General features: G+C 35.8%; 1 pseudogene; it reads left to right on the top strand.

Annotated features, from left to right (window-relative positions):
- The first annotated feature begins 3152 nt into the window (after positions 1 to 3152).
- LOC111622915 lies at positions 3153 to 5045 on the top strand (annotated as a pseudogene).
- The last annotated feature ends 526 nt before the right edge of the window (positions 5046 to 5571 follow it).

Raw genomic sequence — 5571 nt, 5'->3', positions numbered from 1 at the left:
TATCCAAAACTAAGACAAAATAAATTCAAGTTTTTTAATTCTTTTAAAATATCTATAAAATCCTTTGACAATGGTTGGTGTCTTTTAGATATCATCAATAAATAGATCAGTATCGAAATGATCGTTTTCCATTTCAGCACATATATCTCAAAGCCCCCGTAAAGCGCTCGCAAAACGCGCGTTTTAACAAAACTCTATAAACGCGCGTTAAACGCGCGCTTGGCGTTTGAGTGTGTACGGCTACATAGAACTCTTGGTTCTTTAAAACGCGCGTTGAAAAACGCCTAGTGTGTACAGGGCCTTAATGTCCGGACGTTGCCACGAACATTCAAATCAGATATTTTTTATTTATTTATTTAAGTATTCAATTGAAAAACTGACTTTTTTACATTACATTTATAGGATTGTTGTAAGCATTTTAAAAAATAAAATGTTGCATTTGTAGAGTAATTTATTTAAAATTAAAATTTATTGAAAAAACTTTATTATTTTTTGTTTAGTAATGACATTTCACATCTACAGAAACACAAGATTGAATCGTAATTTACACATTGCTACTATTCTGTTTCTTTTATTTCAATATATATCCGGTCTAAACACCTCAATTTTCTAGGAATTATCAGATGTACAGACGCTGTAATTACTAGCCAATCAAGAACTTTTTATTTTACCCAGAATGCATTTCAGGAATTTTAATATTTCTTTCCTCTGTGTGTTTTCTTCCACGCTAACTTAACAAGGCACAAAAGTTTTTCGATACAGTAGTAAATATACAATTTATTATTGGTATTAATGGTAGCTATTTGGATTCTTATTAGTAAGTGGAGTGCAACCATGTGACACGTTATCAATAAACAATTTTTTACGGAGGAAATGATCGAAGCCATACAAATTCGTTGGAATAAAAGCCGACAAGAGGAAATTAAAGGCTTCATCATAACTTATGGACAGAAAAACGAGAAGATAAAAATAAAGTAAAGCGTTGACATGTTAGATGAGTAGAGTGGAAAGACGTAAAAAACGTCTACTAGAAATCCGAAAGATGCAACAAAGCTTATAGAGTCAAGGATCGTTGATCAAACGTTACCGCAACTCCCGGAATTAATAGTTAAACAAACATTAGCAATTATGTTATGCAACAATCCCATGAAATCATTTTTCGATATTTGGGAGTGGAAAAAAGTAAAGATCGGGAGTTTCCCGAATCAAATAACAAAAACTAAACATTCGCATCGCCGAGAATTAGTTTGAAGATTGTCGAAATTCAGAGATTACAATAATAATGTTTACGATAAAATGTACTTTTCGTCATACTGACAACGCGTTGTCAGTATGACGAAAAGTACATTTTATCGTGGGGCCAAATACCAAAAAGCTGGCCAAAAGTCAAAAGCGTTATCAGTTTGGTTGTAAGTCAGTATTCGAGGGTTTTTGGGATCGCCGATTACGAATCCGAAGTCAAAATTTGAAATAAAAACAAAACGGCGGATTTAACACGAACCACTTTTATAGAAAAAGTACAAAATAAATCCATATATTGTTTAATACGATAAAACACAATCAGCTGATTAAAAGTTCATGCATCGTCATCCAAAGAATAATTTGATTCACAATCAGATGATTCAACTTTGAAATCGCTGGAGCTTCCTGTACTTGCTGGTATACATGGCGCAACTAACAATAAAACTGCTTCTGGAAGGAATGACTTTGAGTTTTTTCGAGATAATTCGCACAAACTCGAAATAAACGGATCGGATATTAATAATAGGCGTAAAATAGTGTCTTCCACTGTTTTCACTCGGGAACTTTTCTTGCAAAATCTTCTCGAAACTTTTTAATGTATTTATTAGTAGACTCTTGAGCGTCTTCGGACATCTGCCCTATTGGCAATACCGATGAATTTATCACTTCTGCACCATGAATCAATAAATGTGCCGAAGTTGTGCGGATATCTTATGTGCCGAAGTTGGCACGCGAAACCACAGATATAACTGCATAAAGTGACGAGCTGTCTGTAAGGCACAATCATGAAATTCTATGAAATTGATTTCGTGGCCACACGAAATTGTCTGCAATATGACACGGAAACGCTTAATCGAGTCCTCATCAACCCCTGTAATAGCAGCATAAATGCTTGAGTTTTCGAAAAATTTTCGAGCGGTATTCTCATCATTCGAGCTACCGAAACCAGGCTTTGGTTGATCGACTATTAGACCCAATTCTATAAGGAAACCCTTCTGTATATTCGATTTTCAGAATTATATTTCTTTATTTTCTTTATCACTATGCGCTTGCCACAGTTTGATTTCAAGCTTATATGCTACATACAAACAATATTCAAAACACACAGACAAATTCAAGAAAAAGAGCAAAACATTCCGCGTCATTTGTACAAAATTCAGAAAACTATGTTTTGGCACCAATGACACAGTTGCAGCTAGTTGCAGCTAGTTTTAATTTTTTCATTCAATAATAGTTCCATCTACAACATGCGATCGGTCCAGTCGCAGAACTCTACAGAATTTATGAACTTTTCTCTACATGTTTAAAATTTTCTGTTGTAATCTTCCGTTCATTTTCGTACAAATCATTCGTTTACTGTTATCACATAAAGTATTATTATCAATTTTGTGTCACATAATGATATTCTACTTACTTACAGCTGCAAATTCCATTTTTTAAATTTAAATTCGATTGATTTTTAGAGATTTGGCACCCTCTTGAATATAGCGTAGAAATCTTTGCTTACTGCATGACGCGTCTAGCGCGATTGAGGGTCCCCTTTCAACTAAACTACAATAGCAAGTATAAGGGATAGGGGGTGCTAAAGTCTAGAATTCGACCTTCGGACTCTTATCCAACCGAACCCACGACTAGAAATTACCGGAACTTAAACTCTATTTTTCGACTTTTGGCCAGCTTTTTGGGATTTGGTCCCACTGTGCAACGATAGGAATATTGTCGAGTTTTCTTGTGCATTCTTGACAATGTTAGGACCCCCTCAATCGTGGGGCCCCGGTGCACAGCATCCGCCGCACTCCCCGATGGCCGGCCCTGCGTATCTAAGTGTATGTCTACATCCACGACTGGCGGAATTGAAAATCTGAATCCTCAGAATGACCCAGGTTTGTGGCCATTAACAATTACTGATGTAGACCGAACTGAGATTGTATTAAAAGGTCCAATCCGGGTTAAAGATTTTTTTCCCGTAAATGATAACGGACGACGATTCAGCGAATATCATTACAGTAAAATATTAGCTAATGGTGAAAAACTTGACAGGCGCTGGATGATTTATTCACAAACGAAGGATGCCGTTTACTGCTTTCCGTGTCGACTGTTCGGACTAGAAAATACAAGAATTGGATCCAGTGAAGGAGTGTGTGATTGGAAACACTTGGGTGATTATTTAAAGTCTCATGAATCTAGCCGACTGCACAAAGATTGTATGTTGAAATGGTTAAATTTAGAAAACGGATTAAAAAGCTGTACCACTATTGACTCTTTAGCCCAGAATCAAATTGAACAAGAAAGGCAGCGTTGGAGAGATATTTTAGAAAGACTACTTGCAATTGTAAATTTTTTAGCATCTCACAATTTGGCCTTCAGAGGTCATAGAGAGAAAATAATATCTGACTCAGATTCAAGTGAGACTAGCGGCAACTTTATAGATTTAGTAAAGTTAATAGCCCGATTCGATCCAATGTTGCGACTTCACCTAAAACAAGTAACAGACAAGACGACTAATGACCACTATCTCGGAAAAAATATTCAAAATGAGCTTATACAATTAATGGCAAGTCACGTGAAGGCTCAAATTGTTGACAAAATAATAAAGAATAAATATTACTCGATTATTCTTGATTGTACTCGTGACGTTTCTCGTGTTGAGCAACTGTCAATTATTATAAGATTTTTTAATACAAATACAGCTGACATTGAAGAACATTTTATTGGCTTCTTAGCCGTCGAAAAAACCACAGCTGAGAGTTTGACTAATTACATAATCACAGAGCTAGAACAGTTGGGTATATCATTGCAAAACTGCAGAGGCCAAGGATATGATAATGGAGCCAATATGCGTGGAGAAAAAAGTGGTGTCCAGAAACGTATACTTGAAATTAATCCACTTGCTTATTTTTTTACCTTGTGGGAGTCACAGCTGGAATCTCATCCTAGGAGATGCAGCATCCTCTTGTGTTCAAGCAAAATCTTTTTTTGGTTTGCTACAAAGGCTGTACACTCTGTTTGCCGGCTCGAGTCAGAGGTGGGCTATTTTAAAAGCACATGTAAAATCCTTATCGCTAAAACCACTTTCCGAAAGTAGATGGGAATGCAGAGTAGAATCGGTGAAGGCCGTTAAATACCAACTAAGCGATATATGTGATGCTTTGAAGGATTTAACAGAAAATACAACAGATTGTCAGTTGGTTAGTGAATGCCATTCTGTAGAAAAGGAAATAACTACCTACGAATTTGCTCTCGTCGTATGGTATGACATTCTTACAAAGATAAATGTTATAAGTAAAATCTGGCAGAGCGAAAAAATGCACCTAGATGCGGCTATACAACACCTAGAGGCATTTACACATTGGCTTGATAATTATCGGGAAAATGGTTTCCAATCATCCTTGGTAACAGCGAGAGAAATAGCCGAGGAAAATGATATTGATAGAAAGTTCAAAGTCGTGAGAAGGAGACGTAAAAGAACGAATTTTGATTATGACCGGAAAGATGAAGCTCTTGAATTGTCTGCGGAAGAGATTTTCAAAATAAACTATTTTTATGTCATTGTCGACAATGTGCACGCAAGCTTCCAACCTAGATTTGAGGCACTTAAACATCATGAAAGCATATTTGGTTTCATGTATAACATAAAAAGATTAAAGGAAATTAGTGATTGTGAACTTTTGAAGCAATGCAGCGACTTGCAAATATCTCCAACAGTAGCAGAAACATCTGATATTGATGGACGTGAATTCTATGAAGAACTGAATATGTTTATCCGTGTTATGAAGGAAACGACGACATTATCTCGGTGCTGAAATATATAATAGAAAAAAATTTAACTGAAGTGTACCCCACAATGGAAGTAGTCCTGAGAATTATTGCCACCACATCTGTGACAGTTGCGTCTGCAGAAAGGAGTTTTTCGAGGTTAAAAATTATTAAAACATATTTGAGGAATTCGATGACACAAGACCGGGTTTCGGCCCTTGCTATTCTTTCAATTGAAAATGACGTAGCTCATTCGTTAGATTATTCTGCTTTAATTAAAGATTTTAGTCTTAGGAAAAGCCGCAAACATCATTTTTAAATCCCTGTGTATATCTTTTAAGGCATTTATGTACCTTAGTTTATCATCATTAATAATTAGTCGTCTTTATGTTTGTTAACTTTTATAAATCTTCTAATATAATATTTTAAAACTCTAAATTTATTTATTTATAACTTTTGCATTTCTCGTCAATCATCAGAAATACCTATTTCAATTCACATACTTTGCACAAAGGACAAGGGCCTCGCAAAGATCTTCCGCCCAGAGCCTCGCAATGGATAAGGCCGCCGCTG

The sequence above is a fragment of the Centruroides sculpturatus genome, unplaced genomic scaffold (assembly GCF_000671375.1).
Source record: "Centruroides sculpturatus isolate CEXI.00-Female unplaced genomic scaffold, Cexi_2.0 scaffold229, whole genome shotgun sequence".
Classification (NCBI taxonomy): Eukaryota; Metazoa; Arthropoda; class Arachnida; order Scorpiones; family Buthidae; genus Centruroides; species Centruroides sculpturatus.
The sequence above is the reverse complement of the archived record's forward strand: the minus strand, read 5'-3'. Positions and strand labels throughout refer to the sequence as shown.